This window comes from Aegilops tauschii, chromosome 7 (assembly GCF_002575655.3).
Source record: "Aegilops tauschii subsp. strangulata cultivar AL8/78 chromosome 7, Aet v6.0, whole genome shotgun sequence".
Lineage (NCBI taxonomy): Eukaryota > Viridiplantae > Streptophyta > Magnoliopsida > Poales > Poaceae > Aegilops > Aegilops tauschii.
Window position 1 is genome coordinate 334,336,098 of NC_053041.3, and position 24,905 is coordinate 334,361,002.

Here is a 24,905-nt window from a genome sequence, read left to right on the forward strand (position 1 = left end):
ATCTTGAGGCTGCGTGGTGGCCGCATTCACCTTGGTGGATGTCCTTGAGGATTGCCACTCCTTTTTCTGGCTCGACACAACGCTGGAAGACTCCAGTGACGCCGCGCTTCACAAGCTCTCTATTGATTATTGCGTATGCCGCGGCTCGTCGTTGCACTAGTCTTGCTGAGATCTCATCAGCCGGCAGCTCTCTGCTGACTAGGAACTTGAGGATGGGCTGGGCCCATGACGGAGCTGTGACTTCTTCTTCTGTTAATGTAGCCACCATGACTCGGGCGGGTGGGTTGGGTGGCGTGGAGTTGGAGTCGGCCACCGCTTCTTGCGTCGTTGCAGTCCCCGGGCCGGGTTCTGAAGTCCCCGGGCCGGGTGCGAGTACGGCAGTCCCCGGGCCAGTTGTCGAAGTCCCCGTGCCGCCTGCGGGGTTCCTCCAGTCGGATCCGGCTGTATCTGGCGCAGGCGGTACGAAGATGGAGTCCGACTCTGGAGATGGTTTGATGGACGGCTTGAGGAGGCGCTGGAGGGAGACGCCAGTGGGTATGGCTTGTCGGGTGGAGCCGATCCATGCTAGGGCATCTGCTTGGTCGTTGTCGGCCCTTGGCACGTGGAGGAACTCGCACCCTTCGAAGTATCCGCTGATCTGCTGGACGAGGAATCGATAGCTCGCCATGTTCGCGTCCTTGGCGTCCCAGTCGCCAGACGACTGCTGGACCACCAAGTCTGAGTCGCCGTAACACAGGATCCGGCGTATGCCGAGCTCTTTGGCTAGCCGGAGCCCATGTACGAGTGCCTCGTACTCGGCCACGTTGTTGGAGGCGGCGAAGTGGATCTGCAGCGTGTACTTGATCTTGTCGCCTTTGGGAGAGGTGAGGACGATGCCGGCTCCCAAGCCGGTGCGCATCTTGGACCCGTCAAAGTGCATCCGCCAATGGGTAGAGTCGGGACTCGGCGGTAGGTACTGGGTCTCGGCCCAGTCGACGAGGAAGTCGGCCAATGCTTGGGACTTGATGGCGGTGCGGGGTTGGTAGAAGATCGTGTAGGGCGCCAGTGCAAAGGCCCATTTAGCCACCCGGTCCGATGCATCCCGGCTGCCTATGATCTCGGCGAGCGGGGCGGTGCACACGACCGTGATGGGGTGCTCTTGGAAGTAGGGCTTCAGTTTCTTGGCAGCGAGGTACACCCCATAGCACATCTTCTGGTAGTGCGGGTAGTTTTGCTTTGAGCTGGATAGCACTTCGCTGAGATAGTACACCGGCCTCTGTACTAGCTAGGCTCGGCCTTCTTCCAGGCGCTGGACCACAACAACAGTGCTGACGACTCGGCTAGTCGCGGCGATGTAGAGGAGCATGGGCTCCTTTTCAGTCGGCGCTGCTAGGACAGGCGGAGTGGTCAGCATTTTCTTCAACTCATGGAAGGCTTGGTCGGCTTGGTCATTCCACTCGAAGTGAGTGGACTTCTTCATGAGTCGGTACAAGGGAGAGCCTTCTCTCCTAGTCGGCTGATAAAACGATTCAGGGAGGCTAAGCAGCCAGTGAACTTCTGCACATCTCGCAGTTTGGTGGGAATCTCCATCCTCTCGATGGCCTTGATCTTGACAGGGTTGCATTCGATGCCGCGTTCGGAGACCAGGAAGCCTAGCAGCTGGCCGGCTGGCACTCCGAACACGCACTTCTCGGGGTTGAGCTTGATTTGGAATCGGCGCAAGTTGGCGAATGTTTCTTTCAGGTCTTCCAGCAAGGTACCGCGCTTCTCTGTCTTCACCACAATTTCTGCCGAGTTGTTTCAAGAGGCATTTCTGCATGCAACGCTGAAAAGTGGCACCGGCATTCCTCAAGCCGAATGTCATAGTCAGGTAGCAGAAAGCTCCAAAGGGTGTGATGAAGGCAGTCTTCAGGCGGTCAGCTGGGTCCAACTTGATCTGATGGTACCCTGAGTACGCATCCAAAAAACTTAACAGCTCGCATCCGGCTGTGGAGTCTATCACTTGGTCAATCCGTGGTAGAGCAAACGGATCCTTTGGGCAGGCCTTGTTCAGGCTGGTGTAGTCTACACACATACGCCACTTGTTATTCTTCTTCAGAACCAGAACTGGGTTGGCAAGCCACTCTGGAAAGAACACTTCCATGATAAAGCCAGCGGCAAGGAGCCGGGCTATCTCTTCTCCCACGATTCTTCGCTTCTCTTCTGATAGTCGGCGGAGGGGTTGCTTGACGGTTTTTGCGTCGGCGCGGACATGTAATTTGTGCTCGGCGAAATCCTTCGGGACACCTGGCATGTCCTTTGGGGACCATGCAAAAATGTCTCGATTCTCACGGAGGAAGTCGACGAGCTCGCCTTCCTATTTACTGTCCAAGTTCGCCCCAATGACAGCGAACCTCTCCGGGTTCTCCGGGTCTAGAGGTATCTTCTTCGTCTCTTTGGCAGGCTGGAAGGAGCCCTGCGCATCACAATCTTTGGGGTTGGGGGACAGGGCCGGCTGCTTGCCGGCCATGGCCACAACCCATTCCAGCATCTTCTTCTCTTCTGCCACCACGAGGGACTCGGCCAGCCGGCTGCTGGCCATGGCGCACTCGATGGACTTCTTGTAGTCGCCGGCTACCGTGATGATCCCCTTCGAGCTCGGCATCTTCATCTTCAGGTAGGCGTAGTGGGGCACAGCCATGAACTTGGCCAGAGCAGGTCGGCCAAGCAGAGCATGATAGGGGCTCTCCAAATCCACTACCTCGAACCAGATTGCTTCTCGGCGAAAATGATCTTTGTCTCCGAAGAGAACATCCATTTTGATCTTGCCGATTGGGGAGCAAGACAAGCCGGGGACGATACCATGGAAGACGGTGCGGCTCGGCATAAGCTGCTTCGCTTTGATGTTCAGCTTCTCCATGGTATCGCGGTACAGTATGTTGATATTGCTTCCGCCATCTATCAGGACGCGGGAGAATCGGGCAGCTCGCCTCTCCGTCGCGAGGGTGACATCCAAGACCATTGCATAGGAGCCAGGAGAGGGCATCACCTCTGGGTGGTCGGCCTGGCTCCAGCTGATTGGCTTCTCTGACCAGTGCATGAACTCGGGGGTGCTGGAGGCGACTGCATTAACTTCTTGATGCTGTCGGCGTCGACTGCGCTTGTCGTCGGCTTGACTGGTGAAGACGACGTAGGCGGCGTGCTCTTCGGGGAATTCGTCTTGGATGGCGCCGACTGCCGGCCGAGCCGCCGGCTGCTGGGGGGAGGAGGCGGCGGACCGGGAGGCGGAGGCGGCAGCATCCCCTCGCCCTTGGTGATGCGGGTGAGCCAATGGCATTTCCGGGTTGTGTGGTTGGACGGCTTCGCGCCGCTGTGGAATTTGCAGGGGGCATCGAGAGCCTGTTCGTAGGAGAAAGCCAGCTGCCAAGCCGGCCTGCCACCCTTCTTCTTGGGAGCGGGACGTTCTTCGGGCTGCTCATCTTCAACGGTGGCCACCTGCCGACTGGTGGAAGTCGGCATGGGGGCCTTGCGCTTGTGGTCGTTCTGGTAGGGGCGCCGATTAGGGTCGCCAGCCGGCGTCTTAGGAGCCGGAGAAATCACCTTCCCCGAGGCGTCTACTCGGAGCTCGGTCTTCATTGAGGAGTCGGCCGTGGCGTACTTGTCCGCGATGACCAGCAACTCGTCGAGGGTAGCCGGCTCATCGTAGAGGAGTCGGTGCTTGAGGAGGGTGCCCTCTCGGCACCCGGCGGTGAAGTACTCGATGGCCTGGACCTCATGCACCCCCTCGCAGGAGTTATGGAGCTCGGCCCACCGTGTGAGGTAGTCGCGGGTCGACTCGTTGGGCCCTTGGACGCAGAGGGAGAGCTGGAGAGGCTTGGGAGGCCGCTTGTAGGTGCTGGTGAAGTTGCGGACGAAGACTTCTGTGAAGTCTAGCCAACTGTTGATGCTGTAGGGCTTGAGGCTGTTGAGCCATGTGCACGCCGTGCCTTGCAGCATGAGGGGGACGTACTTCACGGCGACGCGCCGATTGCCGTTGGCTATGCTGACGGCCGTGGAGTAGTCGATGAGCCAATCTTCCGGCTTCACTGAGCCGTTGTACTTGGGCGTGTCTCTGGGGAGCGAGAACCCTTTGGGGAAGGGCTCGTCGCGGATGCGGGGGCCAAAGCATGGCGGGCCAACATCGTCTTCTTCTTCTAATGCCAAGGATCGAGCAAGGCGGTCGATCCGGTGGCGGGCGTCGTTCTCGCCGACTCCTTCTCGGCGACCGAGTCGGTCGCCAAGAGTAGGGTGCGTGATAGGCGGCGGGGTGAGACGTCGCTCTCTTCGAGGCGGGGGGGGGGGGGGGGAGGCAGATTTCCTTGGTGCTCCACCGCTCGCGGGCGGCCTTCCGCGTCGCGCTCGATGGTGATGCGAGTCCGGCTGCGGCTAGCAGCCGGCTCCTTGTCTTTCTTCTGGCGAGCACTGCTCGTAGTCGGCGAGCGGGACGTCGCGGCGTGCTCCCGGCGCGGGGGATGACTATCAGCACGGGCGCCGGCTTCGTGCCGTTCTGCAGCCGCGTCGATTAGCTGCTGGATCCGTCTTGTCATGTAGGGGAGCTCATTGGTTCCCAGCCCATTGAGCTCTTCTGTGGCTCGCAGATTCTCGAGCGGGGTGGCGTAGACGGGGCGATCCGCCCCCAGCATGCTGGCGACGGCCGGGCCGCGCTTCTGGACGAAGCCGGCTCGGCTCGGGCCGCTAGGCGGCGGCGTACCGAAGGCGGCGCGGTCGACTTCGCGCTGGTGGGCCTCGGTGAGGCGTCTCATGGAGGCTATCTTCTGGCCTTCCGCGATGAGGGCGAGGCGGCGTGCCTCCAGGGTCTCGGCGTCGGCGTCGGCCGGGATGGGGACGGAGAGGTCGTGCATCGCCGCTTGCAGGGCGTCGTGGGCATTCTCGCCCGAGTTGGCGACGTGGCTGATGACCAACACTTCGGTGACAGCGCTGCTGCCGCTGTCAGCTCGAGGGAGGGGATCATCGAAGACCACCACGTCGAAGGGGTAAGCGTCGAGCGATGCCGTGTCGGAGTCGACGAGCATCGGGTCGGTGGAACCGACCGACTCCACATCTGCAGCAGGCTCGCTGGAGACGTGAAGCTGATCGAGGAGGCTGACGAGGCGGCTCTCGGGGTAGTCCGTGCCTGCGCCGGACGCAGGCTCGTCGGAGATGCGAGTCTCGCCGAGCAGATCGGCGAGGCAGCTCGCTGCGCAGGCATCGTCGACGCCTTGCAGCGCGTCGAGGCAAGCGCCATCGGGCGCAGCAGGTTGGCTGCGCTCGCGGGGGAGGAAGAGGGTTCCCGTCCAGAACAGGTCTCCGGACGACGGTGCACCTGGCCCCACGGTGGGCGCCAAATGTCGGGTGGTTGGTGCGACATATGCCAACGGGTGGCTTATCATTGTGGGTGCCAATAAGACGTCGCCGGTGCCTGGAAACGGGATGAGGCGAAGACATGCATGCCGGCGGATCTTACCCAGGTTCGGGGCTCTCCGAGGAGATAACACCCCTATTCCTGCTCTGCGGGGTCTCCGCATGATCACTAGATCAGTAAAAGTAGCTACAATCGCTCCTAGAGCTGTTGGGTTCGAGAGAGAAGAAGAGCAAGGCTAGCTCTCACTTCTCTCTCTCTATGGTGTGTGTGCTATGCTCAGAAGCCAACCCTTTGCATGGGTGTCCCGGGGGGTTTATATAGGCCTACCCCCCGGGGTACAATGGTAATCCGGCTGGGCACTGGTCCCAGACGTCAGTGTCTAAGCTCGCCGGCTTCTCCGCCGGCCGTTGGGGCCCGCCGACTGGTGGGTCCCGCCGGCTGCCGGCCTCTTGGTCGACAGGCCGGCCCCACCGCCTAGGGTCTTGTCTGCGGCTGCTTACTGTAGCCTCGCCTCTGATGACGAGGGCTTCGTCGAGGTAAGCGTGGCTACAGTGTGCCGCCTCGAGGGCTCTCACTGTAGCCTTACCTCGTCTTGTCTCCTTAATGTGGCTCCTGCTTCGAGGAAAAGAGTAGTCGGCTTCTGGGGGCCGACTACACCCTTGGCCGACTGGGGGAGGCCGGGCCGCCTCCGCGTCTCTCTCTGGCTGAAGGGGCCCGCCGCCCGTGGGCCGTACTGGCGTCCGTCGTGGGCGACGTCGAGGCTAACATGGCTACAGTGCCGAGCCGGCGGGAGATGGCCGTCCCGTACGGCGTCCTGTGGCCATGCCTGCCTCGGGTTTCGGGGGTAGTGGGCCGCACTGTGGCCACACCCGTCTTGTCGCCGTTATGTGGTGTAGCTTTGGTGATTGCGGTCTTGGCCGGCTTCTTGGAGTCGGCGCTCCTCGAGGCCGGCTTCTGGGGAGTCGGCATCCTTTACGGCCGACCTCCTGGAGTCGGCCACCCCGTGACTATCCTGGGGGGAGGTTGCTGAGGCTGGGTCGCCTTCCGGGAGTCGGCTTCAGAGGTAGCCAGCCAGGGAAGGCGGCCCAATGCTTGAAATGCTTGAAGGCCAAAACGGCCTGATAATTTTCTGTAGAGCCAGGGGCAGTCGGTTAGGCTACCCGTGGCTATTTACTCCGACAACTATTACTCCACTCATCGACTGCTATCCAGCATGCATCTAGAGTATTAAGTTCTTGAAAACAGAGTAACGCCTTAAGCAAGATGACATGATGTAGAGGGATAAATTCATGCAATATGATAAAAACCCCATCTTGTTATCCTCGATGGCAACAATACAATACGTGCCTTGCTGCCCCTACTGTCACTGGGAAAGGACACCGCAAGATTGAACCCAAAGCTAAGCACTTCTCCCATTGCAAGAAAGATCAATCTAGTAGGCGCGCCCCCTACCTCGTGGCCTCCTGGAAGCTTCTCTTCCGTAGGGTCCAAGTCTCTTGGATATTGTTCGTTCCAAAAATAACGTTCCCGAAGGTTTCATTCCGTTTTCACTCCGTTTGATATTCTTTTTCTGCGAAACTCTGAAATAGGCAAAAAACAGCAATTCTGGGCTGGGCCTCCGGTTAATAGGTTAGTCCCAAAAATAATATAAAAGTGAATAATAAAGCCCAATAATGTCCAAAACAATAGATAATATAGCATGGAGCAATCAAACATTATAGATACGTTGGAGACGTATCACGTTGCTGCAGGCGAGCGGCGACAAGCTCTTTCTTGTCCTCAAGATGCTTCTTGAGAGCATCCACAGATTCCTCCACCAGCCTTCTGCACTCGATGCGCAGCTTGTTATTCTCGTCCATAAGTTTCTCGACGATGACGCCGGTCCTCTTCAACAAGGCAGTGGTCTGCTCCTGCTGCTCCGCACTTCCGACGATCTTCGCCCTCAGCAGGTCGCGCTCGATTCGGAGCTTCGCATTGCTCTCATTTAGTTGCCGGATGACGTTGGTAGACTGTTCAAACGAGGCTTGCAGGTCATCCTACAACCTCGCCCACCTGGAGATCTGATCCATCTGCCTATGGACGAGGGCACACATGCGCCTGTAAGAGTCCTCGCCTGCCCGCGAGACATTTTTCCAGGCCGCCGCAACAAGTGAGGACATCTCTGCTGCATTCGTGGAACGGCGGGACATCTCTTCTGCTTCCGCGGTGCGGTCGGACCAGTCTGCCGCATCGATGGCGCGGCGGGTCCTCCTGCTGCTTCGGCAGTGTGGCGGGACCTCTCTGCTGCTACGGCTGTGCAGCAGGACATGTTGGCTGCTATCGCAGCGAGGCGGGACATCTCTCGTGCTCCCGCTTCCAGGCTCGCCACTGCCTGGTTGCAATCTCTCGACTCAGAACTCACGCTGGCCATGCCGGACGCAAGGGAACGATGATGAATGACTTGTTTGTTTTTGACTTTTTGTGGATGAGGAGATGAGGAGGAATGTGCAGTCATCTTGGAGTAGTAGTATTTATAACCGCGTAGTCTGGGGACCCCCGTTCCCAGAACGCCGACAAACTCACATCATTATTTTGAATATTCTCGATGACCTTTTCACCATCATAGGTTTCCGCAAACTTGAGAGCATAGTGTCCACACTCATTCATCCCTTGGAAGGGAACAACAACGAACCTTGGTCCGTTTGCAATAACACTCCAATTGGGCTGGCTGCTTGCATTATACTGAGCCTCGCCATACACAGCCTTCATGACTTCGACCAATCTAGTGAACTGTAAAAAATAATGAAACTACACATGGCAGTTCTCACAAAAATAGAAACAAGAAAAGAGGAAAGATTCATCTAGTGGAGATAGCTAACGGAAATCAACAACACTCACAATTTTCGCACACTCTTTGTAGTAGGTGTTATTTGAAAGACGATGATTCTTCCTATACGGTAATGAGTCAAGGATGTCAATGGACTTTTGGTACCAATTCATGGTGTACAAGGAATAGTGCGACAAACTCTTGCCCTTTGATATAACCATAGGTTTATATAAAGGCATCTCGAACATAGTTCCTGAACTGTCTCGCTGCCCGTTCCACACTAAAGTCGTTGGTTTCATTGCCAAAAAACGAACAGTCAAGCACAACCTACAAAAAACGCAACAAAGAAAATACATAGGGAAAAATACCAGTAAGGAGAGTATTCTCAAAAAACACTAGACAGGTGTATTTCAGATAAGGAATGGTCAAATTCGTTACCGTGATGAAATATGGACTCAGCAAGACCCCAGATGTTAAATCAACATTTCTCTCGGGATCTTCCTTCAAATCATCGATAAGGAAGTCCATTACATCCCCCTCCATAAGTTGTCCAGTACAAAAACTTCCCAGACGCGGTTGTCATTGAATGAAGTTACTTATTAACGGACTGAGGTATCAGTGAGAATGTAGTCCTGCAGCACACATAAAACAAAAGTAGGGAAAAGAAGATAAGGCATTCATAGCAATTCAAGTTAAATATACTGAACATGAGAAGTTCTATATGTATAGCAATGAGAAAACAGAAAAAGAAAAAAGATGAAACATAATGAGGGATACTCACTCAGGATACTTCATGCGTCCTTCATCACTAAGGAGGACATCATACAACTTGCAAGCCTTGTCCAGGTGAGGGAATTTATAAGGATGTAGCTCCTGCACGGGGGAGCAAAACTAAATCAGAGCGTTAGGTGCACGCTTCGTGCTTGTAACATTGCCAGACTACAACAAGATCCTTCCTAGCAACATCGACTCTACGCCGCACTATTCTAGCAAGAGAGGAAACACCCTTGGTAGCAGCACTCCTGCTGACCCTTCTCATGCCAGCAATCTTGTCAAACGTGTCAACATCATGTCTGTCAACTCAATTATGGGCTTCTTGGGTGTATGGGGCTCTCTGAATTAGCAGCGTTAAAACCTTTGAGAACTCCCAACCGACCCTTGATAACACCAGATCTTGTCTTCTGAGGAGAACACCCCTAGCTCAAATCAACAGCCACATGCTCCAGCTCCAAGAACTGGCTGCCAAAGTGTCGGGGGAAACAAAAAGGGGCTCATATTTTCCCCTGACTCGTGCACGGACAAGCCAAGGCCGTGCCAAGATGCAAGAAATCAAGATATTCGAAGAGCCAACATGCAGATCAAGAGGACCGAGACCAAGCCAGAGAGACAAGATGCCACCAGGAGAAAAGCCTCCCTTGCCGGGCAGGTGAGATCGACAAGGACGGGGTCACCCCCGGAAGAAGACGTCCAAGACGTCCCGGCAGGGCCTGCCGGGGCTCATGGAGGCAAAACCACCTCACCCAACCACTCCGCCACGACCCATGTTGTCAATCAGTGCGGTGTCAAGCCGCAAAGTGACTGAGTGGCAGCCATTTGCCACATGGCAGCCTTTCTCTACGGAAGATTCCCACGAACGACACTCATCCTGCGACGAGTCAAGCGAGTAGGTGTGAAGCTGGCAAAACAGCCCGGCAGGGCTTGCCGGTCAACCAACGATGTGACATAAAGCGACGCATTTAATGCGCTCTGTCAGCCTGCAGAGTTAGGCATGATAGCACTGTTTGCTATCTTATCAGTGCGTAATGACTGTTTTGCCATTGTGGTGACCCCTTAATGATGCGGAGCATCCTACGATCATCCCCATGGACCTACCATCGTCTCATCAAGAGCCAAGAGGACCTATGACACGAGCACGAGCTAGAGCTCTCGAGAACGAGATGACTTCCTTCCTTAGTGATATCACATATGATCCACTCGAGAGATGGCTACAACCTAAGTCCGATATGCTATGCATGATTAGGTGTCAAGTGGAACCTCCCAAGGATGCACATGAAGACGGACAAGCCGCCAAGTTCACGGATGAAGAGAACCGCCGGAAGGAGAAGAAGACAACTCCAGGGCCCGGACATCCGGCCGCTGGAGACATCTACTACAGCCACATCCCAGCCGCCCAACATCTACAGGCCCCGGACTCCGGCCCCAGCCCGGACATCCGGCTCGAGCCCGGACATCCGGCCAGAAGCCCAGAAATCTGGCGCCACGCACCAGAACCTACAGAAGCTTTCGCCGTCAGCCCGGACATCCGGCCCCCTAACCCGGACATCCGGCCCCTCCCGAAGCTCCGGACCTCCGGCCCGATGCCCAGACATCCGGTTCCGCCTGTCTGCGCATAGTGAAGGGCCGAAGCCCATGTACCTCTTCGCCCCCCTAGACTATATATACTCCATCCCCTTTCTCTTTCTAGGGTTAGCAAAGGATTAGCTCATTTAAAGATAGAGCTTTGCTCATCCATTACGGATCTACTCCACGAGAGAGACCGTGGCCCCTCTACGGAGAAGATCACCTTGGATTCAAGACCCGCTCTTGGGTGGCCCCCATCAAGACCTCCTCACGGAGAAGAACCGGTTACCTTTGTATCGTCCTTTGTTGACTTTGGATCTTGTATCTTACCTTTGAGTTCATCGATCTAGCGCATGTGTGATCTATTCTTGTTGGTTGAGTGATTTCTCTCGTGTTTCCCTCATGTTTCCCCTCGTGTTCATTGCGTTCTTTGTAGGGATCCGCTCCTTTCGTGAAAGATCGGCCATCTAGGGTTCCACCCTACATCATCTTGGATCAGAGCCAGCTTGTCTCATGATATCTTGGTATCATGAGCCACGTTGATCACGATTTTGGAGCCCCCTCTCTTTGTTTTCTAGCTTGATTTTGTTGTTTTTCATCCTAATCCGAAAATTGCCCCACAAAAATAGCCCCAAATTTTTTTGTGCTTTGTTGGTGTGATGAAGTTTTGTTGGATTTGATCCGCTGATTTCGTGTGTTGCAGGTAGATCTAGCTTTTCCCCACCTTTTCCCCATTTTCCATCCACAAAATCTTCCGAATTTTGCCCCGGATTTGACCTCTCCACGCGGTGTTCTTCGAGTTCGTCCACGGATCCCGAGCCCGGACATCCTGCCCGACAGCCCGGACATCCGGCCCAACCCGGACATCCGGCCTTCAGCCCGGACATCCGGCCCCTGACAGCATCACTTCCATCCTCCACTCCGCTTTCCGCCTAACCCTCGCCAAATTTTGTCCCGGTGCCCACATACACTTCCGCATACCACCACCACTTCTGCATAGCACCACCATAGCCCTTCCCGCTACCAACACCGACAATTTTGACCCGTTTTGCTTTGAGAATTTGAGTTGTGGTTTCCGTGTCCTATTGTGTTTCGGCTATCTAGGTACGGTTCGGCATCAACATCACCACCGCTCATCTTCGCCAAGGACTACTACGAATGGCTACATCACAATTGTGGTATCAACCTCACCTTGGTATCACTTTGGTATCGTGATATCATCATACTCTCTTGCATTTGCATTGATAACCCCATGGCCTTACTTTTGCATAGCTTACCCATCTAGACTAGCCTTTGAGTATTGCCGGCAACGTGACTTGTGCACATTAGTGATCATACTTCCCATAGCATACATACCATCATCGTGTTGCATATCTTGGTATCATCTCTTGTGTCACAAAGTTGTCTTCGCATACACAATTGCTATCTTGGTTCGTGAAGCATTGCATGAGAAAAGAGCTCAAACAAGAAAGAGCCAAACAAGCTTTTAAGCAAAAGAAGAAAGATAAGCAAAGAGCTTCTAAGCAAGAACCATAGCATCATACAACATTAAGATTGTCATACTCGATCATCTTGGATCAAAAGCATAGAAACATCATACATATAGCATACTTGGGATAGAAGTCGTTGCATTTTTTCTTAGTAGGTTGTGCACAAGTTCGTATCCACCTATTGTGCAATCGTGCTAGCGTCTCTCTAGTGTTGTGCAACAAGAGCATCTTGGTGGATTCCACATTTTGGCTCATCCTTGGTTGCCCAACCCCACTTATTTATTTGCGTGTGTGTTTCCGTGTACCATATCTTGCTATTGGTCTACTTGTTGCATTTACAAGTCGCGAATCTTTTCCAACATTATTGAGTCTCACTTACAATTGCATCAAATTTTTGTGCCACCATCCTAACCAAGCTCCACCATAAGCTTTTACTTGTGTAGGTGTGAGAACCGACAAGAATTGGTACCAATTGTGTTATTTCCTTGCTACACATTGGAGTGATCTTTGATCCATTTTCAACATCGGTCAAGGTACATTTGGTATTGGTTCTTCTCTTTCTCCCACTCACATATCTTTGTTTGGAATGATGGATAGGCCAAGTACTTCTACCAACCCACTCTTCTTGGAGCAAGACGCCGACATGTCATCCTACGTCACCAAGACTCAACTATTTGGTGCACATCGGGCTTTGCATCAAGAACAACTTGCTTTGGGCGACCGCATCGACAATCTTGCCACCGACCTACGACAATCCGAGCAACGTACAAGAGACTACTTCGACACATCCATGAGTTCCCTCAAAGAAGATATCCGAACCATGATGGTCCGCTCTTCTACAACTTCGTCCTCGTCAAGACGGAGCCGCTCAAGTCGACACTCCGACGACACTATCTTTGGTTCAAGTACACCGACATCGAACACTCTTCGTCGTGCCGCGCGTCAAGACCGTCAAGCTAACTGCAATCCTCTACACGACACCGACTCCCAAGAGCATCGACATCGTCAAAACCAAGCTGCTTTCGCACAAGCACAAGAACGGCAATGCCAACGACAACAAGAACAAGAGGAGCGAGCACGACAACATCAAGATGAACAAGACGCCAAGGCGCAACGTCAAGAACAACAGCTACGTGAAGCTCAAGCACTTGAGGCGCAACGTGCCCTTCAAGATTCAAGTCATGCCATAGCCAATTGATTCCGACAAGCTCGACTACATCAAGAAGCACTTCGCGACAAAGCTCAAGAAAGGATTTACAAAGCACGTGTGCATCGACAAGCTCCTTGTCAAGATCGACAAGTTCCTCGTCAAGATCGACAAGCTCCTCCTCAAGCGAGACAAGAACGTCAAGTCGATCGAGAGCAAGAAGACAATGGACCCCCTCCTCGCCAAGAGCAACATGAGGTCGACAACCCTCCTCGCCAAGAGCAACATGAGGAAGACAACCCTCCTCGCCAAGAGCAACATGAGATTGTCAATCCTCAACGACATGGGCGTCATCATCCCCGACCCCAACACAATGAAGAGCAACGATATGGCAAGCTAAAGTTCACCATGCCCAAGTTTACCGGAAGCATTGAAGGTTGACAAAATCTTCCGCTTGCATAACTACGAAGAAGAGAAGAAGATCGCAATGGCATCCCTCGAATTCCAAGACTACGTCCTCATTTGGTAGGAACAAGTAATTGAGCGCCAAGCGGCAAGAGGTGAACCACCCATCACCATCATTCTTCCACCATCAATCACCAAAGCAGGAGTTGGGTTTTACGCCCCACGGCGGCCCGAACCTGGGTAAAATTGCATGTGTGATCGCTGTCACACGTTCTTCTGCTCTTTGTGCAATACGACATCCCCCCTGCCGAACAAGCAAGGGGCCCTTGGTCCCATAGGTGGACGTGGTTTCCCACGACACAAAGATTCTGTAGTCATGCTCCTCAAGATCCAACCACTCACCTACAACAAAAAGGAGGAGCACAAATGGTAAATTTAACTACAAAATTTATAAGAGTACTAGTCAAGAGGGAAAGCTGGAAACAAAGACAAAATGACATGCATACGTACAAGGCTCAATGCCAAACAAGCCCTGGAAGTTGACCTCAAACACATCGCTAGTCGAACAAGTATACATAAGAGTCTTTCTAATGTCAGGACTATCTTCAAATGTGCAATCCAACATTTCAACCACACCATCCTCACGGAATGATAAGACTTGCAGCTTTGTAGCATAAAAATCCACAATCATGCCTGTTAACCAGAAAAAACAAAGGATGCATTAAAAAATACATGAACACGTCAAAAATTGCAAAACTACGAATAACAAGAACAGAAAACCACTAATAAATTTCATGGAAAGGGATACTCGCGTGGTTTCCTACCGTGGCGCACGGACAAACTCACTAGAGAAATCCTCTACACACACCGGAGAGAACGGTTTGGCCCTATCTACACAGGCTTCCCTCCAGAGCTTCTTAATATTTTTTGTCATGGTACTGAAAAATCTAACCGCGTCATCCCAGGTTTCATCATGGAGTGAATCCAGGCACTCGAAGCGAGGACACTTCAAAGTGAGAACCAACCACCAATGCCAACATCTCCACCAGGTACCATGACAAGCACCAATGGCGGCGGATCAAAAGTAGAGAAAAGAACCTGATAAAAAACAAGTGCAAAAGAAAATGAATTCAAGAATTATAAATGAAACTCATAAATAGCCTTCAAACAAATAATCAACCGCAAAAAGGAAATTCATCAATCCTAGCAGATCGCCAAAACATAAGGTCTAAATGATTACGAACGTCAAACAAATAAAAAATAAAACAGGCTACACAAATTTATTTAGACTGCCAAAATTGCAAGGGTCATAATAGTTCAACTCCGTTACTACAATGAGTTCAACTATGATGAAGAGCATAGCCTTCAAACAAATAATCAAGCGCGAAAAGGAAATTCATCAGTCATAGCAAATCACCAAAACATAAGTTCTAAATGAGCAAGAACCTCAGTACAAACAAAACATAAAGCAGGCTACAAAAGTATATTAGATTACCAAAATTGCAAGGAACATATCAGTTCAATTTCCTTACTACAATGAGTCAACTCTAAACAAGAGCACACATTATTTCATCAGTTCAGGAAAAAAGGATTAACAAACGGATGAGTCGCGTACAAAGTCATAACTATCAGCCCCTGATCTTGTGAACCACTGCCTCACCATGCCATTGATATTTCCATCAAGTATCATTGTCTGTTGCATGGAACACCCAAAAATAGTCAGAAAATTGTCAAATAACTTATCAAACATGACACAGAACAGTAAAGACAATCAAACCAAAAATAAAACTTAAACAAGCAATGCTCATCGTCACCCATCTGGGAACAATTAGCTTGTCAATGCCTCGATACTTTTCACGGAGACAGTATAGAACAACATCAGCATCATCCAAGTTGAGCATGCCACCGAGGATGAACGCAAAAGCCACCTTACCAATGCTAGCATCACATTCCTCATTTTGTAACATTGGCTTATGACTGAGCAAAAACTGAGGATGCGAAGAATCAAAACAAGTGTGATGTCAACAATAATCCGATCAGAGAAAGGAAAATAAACAAAAATGATACATGCACAATAAGACACAAGAATCCATCACTAACTGTTTCCCACGGTTCGTGCACAACCTCGTAACAGTGAAGAAAAACAACCTTGGCAGCATTAGCACCATCTGCTTCCACAAAGAAAGGAACAAACAAATAAGTTCAAACACTACAGGGAAACACGACCACCACACCGTATATGAGAAGTACAACAAAAAGGGGCACCAAAGACTAACACAAATTCATGCCTGCACTTTCAGGGTTCGACGACGGAAACTCCTGTGACAAAGCAAGTTGACTACACTTTCAGGATTTGACAATAGAAAATCCTGCGACGACAGGAGTGCCTCCTGCGTCAAGGGACTAGAAGAAATTGACATAAGTAAATCATCATCTTCATATGGCACCACTTCCATGCTAGACACCACAGCGTCTTCCAATGAATCACCATAGTCAAGCCCTCCAGGCGGGAAATTTTCCGGAGGCAAATGCTCAGAATCAGAACCATTATCAATCTTAGTGCTACCAACACCAGAAGATTTCCCATAAAGTATGCTCGCACCACCAACATCCTCATTAGCAACCTTGCCACCCAAGTCACAATCAGTGCTAAGTGGAACATCACCAGCATCACCTGCACCGGTCGCCGCACGCTCAGCATCAGGAATCTGAAAATAAAAAATTCAGACAGTAAATAAAATGAGTAAAACTAACTACCAAAAAAGCCCAAAAGAGGTGCACAAAAGGAACTTCTAAAACTACAAGAAACGACAGGGAAAGATGCATAAAAACCAATGCAAGCACATATAACAAACCATAGAAGCATTTGCAAAAACATTACCAACGTTGTTGCTGCTAATGTTGGATAACGTAGTAATTTCAAAAAATTTCCTACGCACACGCAAGATCATGGTGATGCATAGCAACGAGAGGGGAGAGTGTTGTCCACGTACCCTCGTAGACCGACAGCGGAAGCGTTATCACAACGCGGTTGATGTAGTCGTACGTCTTCACGATCCGACCGATCAAGTACCGAACGCACGGCACCTCCGAAGTTCTACACACGTTCAGCTCGATGACGTCCCTCGAACTCCGATCCAGCCGAGTGTTGAGGGAGAGTTTCGTCAGCACGACGGCGTGGTGACGATGATGATGTTCCACCGACGCAGGGCTTCGCCTAAGTTCCGCGATGGTATTATCGAGGTGTAATCTGGTGGAGGGGGCACCGCACACAGCTAAAATATCGTATATCAAGTGTGTATAGAGGTGCCCCCCTGCCCCCGTATATAAAGGAGCAAGGGGGAGGCCGGCTGCCTATGGGCGCGCCAAGGAGAGGGGGGGAGTCCTCCTCCTAGTAGGAGTAGGACTCCCCTTTCCTAGTCCTACTAGGAAAAGAAGGGGGAAGGAAAGAGAGGGAGAGGGAGAGGGAGAGGGAAAGGGGGCTGCGCCCCCCTCTCCTAGTCCAACTAGGACTCCTCCTGGGAGGGGGCGCACCACCTCCTGGCTGCTGCCCTCTCTCTCCCCTCAAGGCCCACTAAGGCCCAATACTTCCCCGGGGGGTTCCGGTAACCCTCCGGCACTCCGGTTTAATCCGAAACTTCTCCGGAACACTTCCGGTGTCCGAATATAGTCGTCCAATATATCAATCTTTACGTCTCGACCATTTCGAGACTCCTCGTCATGTCCGTGATCACATCCGGGACTCCGAACAACCTTCGGTACATCAAAACATATAAACTCATAATAAAATTGTCATCGTAACTTTAAGCGTGCGGACCCTCTGGGTTCGAGAACTATGTAGACATGACCGAGACACCTCTCCGGTCAATAACCAATAGCGGGACCTGGATGCCCATATTGGCTCCCACATATTCTATGAAGATCTTTATCGGTCAGACCGCATAACAACATATGTTGTTCCCTTTGTCATCGGTATGTTACTTGCCCGAGATTCGATCGTCGGTATCTCGATACCTAGTTCAATCTCGTTACCGGCAAGTCTCTTTACTCGTTCCGTAATACATCATCCCGCAACTAACTCATTAGTCACAATGCTTGCAAGGCTTATCGTGATGTGCATTACCGAGTGGGCCCAGAGATACCTCTCCGACAATCGGAGTGACAAATCCTAATCTCGAAATACGCCAACCCAACAAGTACCTTTGGAGACACCTGTAGATCACCTTTATAATCACCCAGTTACGTTGTGACGTTTGGTAGCACACAAAGTGTTCCTCCGGTAAACGGGAGTTGCATAATCTCATAGTCATAGGAACATGTATAAGTCATGAAGAAAGCAATAGCAACATACTAAACGATCGGGTGCTAAGCTAACGTAATGGGTCATGTCAATCACGTCATTCTCCTAATGAGGTGATCCCGTTAATCAAATGACAACTCATGTCTATGGCTAGGAAACATAACCATCTTTGATTAACGAGCTAGTCAAGCAGAGGCATACTAGTGACACTCTGTTTGTCTATGTATTCACACATGTATTATGTTTCTGGTTAATACAATTCTAGCATGAATAATAAACATTTATCATGATATAAGGAAATATATAATACTTTATTATTGCCTCTAGGGCATATTTCCTTCAGTCTCCTACTTGCACTAGAGTCAATAATCTAGATTACATAGTAATGATTCTTACACCCATGGAGTCTTGGTGCTGATCATGTTTTGCTCGTGGAAGAGGCTTAGTCAACGGATCTGCTACATTCAGATCCGTATGTATCTTGCAAATTTCTATGTCTCCCACCTGGACTAAATCCCGGATGGAATTGAAGCGTCTTCTGATGTGCTTGGTTCTCTTGTGAAATCTGGATTCCTTTGCTAAGGCAATTGCACCAGTATTATCACAAAAGATTTTCATTGCTCCCGACGTACTAGGTATGACACCTAGATCGGATATGAACTCCTTCATCCAGACTCCTTCATTCGCTGCTTCCGAAGCAGCTATGTATTCCGCTTCACACGTAGATCCCGCCACGACACTTTGCTTGGAACTGCACCAACTGACAGCTCCACCGTTCAATGTAAATACGTATCCGGTTTGCGATTTCGAATCGTCCGGATCAGTGTCAAAGCTTGCATCAACGTAACCCCTTATGATGAGCTCTTTGTCACCTCCATATACGAGAAACATATCCTTAGTCCTTTGCAGGTATTTCAGGATGTTCTTGACCGCTGTCCAGTGATCCACTCCTGGATTACTTTGGTACCTCCCTGCTAAACTTATAGCTAGGGACACATCAGGTCTGGTACACAGCATTGCATACATGATAGAGCCTATGGCTGAAGCATAGGGAACATCTTTCATTTTCTCTCTATCTTCTGTAGTGGTCGGGCATTGAGTCTTACTCAATCTCACACCTTGTAGTACAGGCAAGAACCCTTTCTTTGCTTGATCCATTTTGAACTTCTTCAAAACTTTGTCAAGGTATGTGCTTTGTGAAAGTCCAATTAAGCGTCTTGATCTATCTCTATAGATCTTAATGCCTAATATATATGCAGCTTCACCGAGGTCTTTCATTGAAAAACTCTTATTCAAGTATCCCTTTATGCTATCCAGAAATTCTATATCATTTCCAATCAGTAATATGTCATCCACATATAATATCAGAAATGCTATCGAGCTCCCACTCACTTTCTTGTAAATACAGGCTTCTCCAAAAGTCTGTATAAAACCAAATGCTTTGATCACACTATCAAAGCGTTTATTCCAACTCCGAGAGGCTTGCACCAGTCCATAAATGGATCGCTGGAGCTTGCACACTTTGTTAGCTCCCTTTGGATCGACAAAACCTTCCGGTTGCATCATATACAACTCTTCTTCCAGAAATCCATTCAGGAACGCAGTTTTGACATCCATTTGCCAAATTTCATAATCATAAAATGCGGCAATTGCTAACATGATTCGGACAGACTTAAGCATCGCTACGGGTGAGAAGGTCTCATCGTAGTCAATTCCTTGAACTTGTCGAAAACCTTTCGCAACAAGTCGAGCTTTATAGACAGTAACATTACCATCAGCGTCAGTCTTCTTCTTGAAGATCCATTTATTCTCAATGGCTTGCCGACCATCGGGCAAGTCAACCAAAGTCCATACTTTGTTCTCATACATGGATCCCATCTCGGATTTCATGGCTTCAAGCCATTTTGCGGAATCTGGGCTCACCATCGCTTCTTCATAGTTCGTAGGTTCGCCATGGTCTAGTAACATGACCTCCAGAACAGGATTACCGTACCACTCTGGTGCGGATCTTGATCTAGTTGACCTACGAAGTTCAGTAATAACTTGATCTGAAGTTTCATGATCATTATCATTAACTTCCTCACTACTTGGTGTAGGTGTCGCAGAAAATGATCTCTGCGATGATCTACTTTCCAATAAGGGAGCAGGTATAGTTACCTCATCAAGTTCTACTTTCCTCCCATTCACATCTTTCGAGAGAAACTCCTTCTCTAGAAAGGATCCATTTCTAGCAACAAATATCTTGCCTTCGGATCTGTGATAGAAGGTGTACCCAACGGTCTCCTTTGGGTATCCTATGAAGACACATTTCTCCGATTTAGGATCGAGCTTATCAGGTTGAAGTTTCTTCACATAAGCATCGCAACCCCAAACTTTAAGATACGACAACTTTGGTTTCTTGCCAAACCATAGTTCAAAAGGCGTCGTCTCAACGGATTTCGATGGTGTCCTATTTAGAGTGAATGCAGCTGTCTCTAAAGCATAACCCCAAAATGATAGCGGTAAATCAGTAAGAGACATCATAGTTCGCACCATATCTAATAAAGTACGATTACGACGTTCAGACACACCATTACGCTGTGGTGTTCTGGGTGGCGTGAGTTGCGAAACTATTCCGCATTGTTTCAAATGTAGACCAAACTCGTAACTCAAATATTCCCCTCCACGATCAGATCGTAGGAATTTTATTTTCTTGTTACGATGATTTTCAACTTCACTCTGAAATCCTTTGAACTTTTCAAATGTTTCAGACTTATGTTTCATTAAGTAGATATACCCATATCTGCTCAAATCATCTGTGAAGGTGAGAAAATAACGATATCCGCCACGAGCTTCAATATTCATCGGGCCACATACATCTGTATGTATGATTTCCAACAAATCTGTTGCTCTCTCCATAGTTCCGGAGAACGGTGTTTTGGTCATCTTGCCCATAAGGCACGGTTCGCAAGTACCAAGTGATTCAAAATCAAGTGATTCTAAAATTCCATCAGTATGGAGTTTCTTCATGCGCTTTACACCGATATGACCCAAACGGCAGTGCCATAAATAAGTTGCACTGTCATTATTAACTCTGCATCTTTTGGCTTCAACATTATGAATATGTGTATCACTACTATCGAGATTCATTAAAAATAGACCACTCTTCAAGGGTGCATGACCATAAAAGATATTATTCAAATAAATAGAACAACCATTATTCTCCGATTTAAATGAATAACCGTCTCGCATTAAACAAGATCCAGATATAATGTTCATGCTCAACGCTGGCACCAAATAACAATTATTTAGGTCTAAAACTAATCCCGAAGGTAGATGTAGAGGTAGCGTGCCGACGGCGATCACATCGACTTTGGAACCATTTCCCACGCGCATCGTCACCTCGTCCTTAGCCAAACTTCGCTTAATCCGTAGCCCCTGTTTCGAGTTGCAAATATTAGCAACAGAACCAGTATCAAATACCCAGGTGCTACTGCGAGTATTAGTAAGGTACACATCAATAACATGTATATCACATATACCTTTGTTAACCTTGCCATCCTTCTTATCCGCCAAATACTTGGGGCAGTTCCGCTTCCAGTGGCCAGTCTGCTTACAGTAGAAGCACTCAGTTTCAGGCTTAGGTCCAGACTTGGATTTCTTCTCCTGAACAGCAACTTGCTTGCTATTCTTCTTGAAGTTCCCTTTCTTCTTCCCTTTGCCCTTTTTCTTGAAACTAGTGGTTTTACTGACCATCAACACTTGATGCTCCTTTTTGATTTCTACCTCCGCTGCCTTTAGCATTGCGAAGAGCTCGGGAATCGTCTTATCCATCCCTTGCATGTTATAGTTCATCACGAAGCTCTTGTAGCTTGGTGGCAGTGATTGAAGAATTCTGTCAATGACGCAATCATCCGGAAGTTGAACTCCCAGTTGAATTAAGTGATTATTATACCCAGACATTCTGACTATATGCTCACTGACAGAACTATTCTCTTCCATCTTGCAGCTATAGAACTTATTGGAGACTTCATATCTCTCAATCCGGGCATTTGCTTGAAATATTAACTTCAACTCCTGGAACATCTCATATGCTCCATGACGTTCAAAACGTCGTTGAAGTCCCGGTTCTAAGCCGTAAAGCATGGCACACTGAACTATTGAGTAGTCATCAGCTTTGCTTTGCCAGACGTTCATAAGTTCTGGCGTAGCTCTTGCAGGAGGCCTGGCACCTAGCGGTGCTTCCAGGACGTAATTCTTCTGTGCAGCAATGAGGATAATCCTCAAGTTACGGACCCAGTCCGTGTAATTGCTACCATCATCTTTCAACTTAGCTTTCTCAAGGAACGCATTAAAATTCAACGGCACAACAGCACGGGCCATATATCTACAATTAACATAGACAAGCAAGATACTATCAGGTACTAAGTTCATGATAAATTTAAGTTCAATTAATCATATTACTTAAGAACTCCCACTTAGATAGACATCTCTCTAATCATCTAAGTGATTACGTGATCCAAAGCAACTAAACCATGTCCGATTAACACGTGAGATGGAGTAGTTTCAATGGTGAACATCACTATGTTGATCATATCTACTATATGATTCACGCTCGACCTTTCGGTCTCTGTGTTCCGAGGCCATATCTGTACATATGCTAGGCTCGTCAAGTTTAACCTGAGTATTCCGCGTGTGCAACTGTTTTGCACCCGTTGTATTTGAACGTAGAGCCTATCACACCCGATTAACACGTGGTGTCTCAGCACGAAGAACTTTTGCAATGGTGCATACTCAGGGAGAACACTTTTATCTTGAAATTTTAGTGAGAGATCATCTTATAATGCTACCATCAATCAAAGCAAGATAAGATGCATAAAGGATTAACATCACATGCAATCAATATAAGTGATATGATATGGCCATCATCATCTTGTGCTTGTGATCTCCATCTCCGAAGCACCGTGCTTGTGATCTCCATCTCCGAAGCACCATCATGATCACCATCGTCACCGGCTCGACACCTTGATCTCCATCGTAGTATCGTTGTCGTCTCGCCAACTTATTGCTTTTACGACTATCGCTACCGCTTAGTGATAAAGTAAAACTATTACATGGCGATTGCATCTCATACAATAAAGCGACAACCATATGGCTCCTGCCAGTTGCCGATAACTCGGTTACAAAACATGATCATCTCATACAACACATTATATCACATCATGTCTTGACCATATCACATCACAACATGCCCTGCAAAAACAAGTTAGACGACCTCTACTTTGTTGTTGCATATTTTACGTGGCTGCTACGGGCTTAGCAAGAACCGTTCTTACCTACGCATCAAAACCACAACGATAGTTTGTCAAGTTGGTGTTGTTTTAACCTTCACAAGGACCGGGCGTAGCCACACTCGGTTCAACTAAAGTGAGAGAGACAGACACCCGCCAGTCACCTTTAAGCAACGAGTGCTCCGAACGGTGAAACCAGTCTCGCGTAAGCGTACGCGTAATGTCGGTCCGGGCCGCTTCATCTCACAATACCGCTGAACCAAAGTATGACATGCTGGTAAGCAGTATGACTTATATCGCCCACAACTCACTTGTGTTCTACTCGTGCATAGCATCAACGCATAAAACCAGGCTCGGATGCCACTGTTGGGTAACGTAGTAATTTCAAAAAATTTCCTACGCACACGCAAGATCATGGTGATGCATAGCAACGAGAGGGGAGAGTGTTGTCCACGTACCCTCGTAGACCGACAGCGGAAGCGTTATCACAACGCGGTTGATGTAGTCGTACATCTTCACAATCCGACCGATCAAGTACCAAACGCACGGCACCTCCGAAGTTCTACACACGTTCAGCTCGATGACGTCCCTCGAACTCCGATCCAGCCGAGTGTTGAGGCAGAGTTTCGTCAGCACGACGGCGTGGTGACGATGATGATGTTCCACCGACGCAGGGCTTCGCCTAAGCTCCGCGATGGTATTATCGAGGTGTAATCTGGTGGAGGGGGGCACCGCACACGGCTAAAATATCGTATATCAAGTGTGTATAGAGGTGCCCCCCTGCCCCCGTATATAAAGGAGCAAGGCGGAGGCCGGCTGCCTATGGGCGCGCCAAGGAGAGGGGGGGAGTCCTCCTCCTAGTAGGAGTAGGACTCCCCTTTCCTAGTCCTACTAGGAAAAGAAGGGGGGAAGGAAAGAGAGGGAGAGGGAAAGGGGGCTGCGCCCCCCTCTCCTAGTCCAACTAGGACTCCTCCTGGGAGGGGGCGCACCACCTCCTGGCTGCTGCCCTCTATCTCTCCCCTCAAGGCCCACTAAGGCCCAATACTTCCCCGGGGGGTTCCGGTAACCCTCCGGCACTCCGGTTTAATCCGAAACTTCTCCGGAACACTTCCGGTGTCCGAATATAGTCGTCCAATATATCAATCTTTACGTCTCGACCATTTCGAGACTCCTCGTCATGTCCGTGATCACATCCGGGACTCCGAACAACCTTCGGTACATCAAAACATATAAACTCATAATATAACTGTCATCGTAACTTTAAGCGTGCGGACCCTTTGGGTTCGAGAACTATGTAGACATGACCGAGACACCTCTCCGGTCAATAACCAATAGCGGGACCTGGATGCCCATATTGGCTCCCACATATTCTACGAAGATCTTTATCGGTCAGACCGCATAACAACATACGTTGTTCCCTTTGTCATCGGTATGTTACTTGCCCGAGATTCGATCGTCGGTATCTCGATACCTAGTTCAATCTCGTTACCGGCAAGTCTCTTTACTCGTTCCGTAATACATCATCCCGCAACTAACTCATTAGTCACAATGCTTGCAAGGCTTATCGTGATGTGCATTACCGAGTGGGCCCAGAGATACCTCTCCGACAATCAGAGTGACAAATCCTAATCTCGAAATACGCCAACCCAACAAGTACCTTTGGAGACACCTGTAGAGCACCTTTATAATCACCCAGTTACGTTGTGACGTTTGGTAGCACACAAAGTGTTCCTCCGGTAAACGGGAGTTGCATAATCTCATAGTCATAGGAACATGTATAAGTCATGA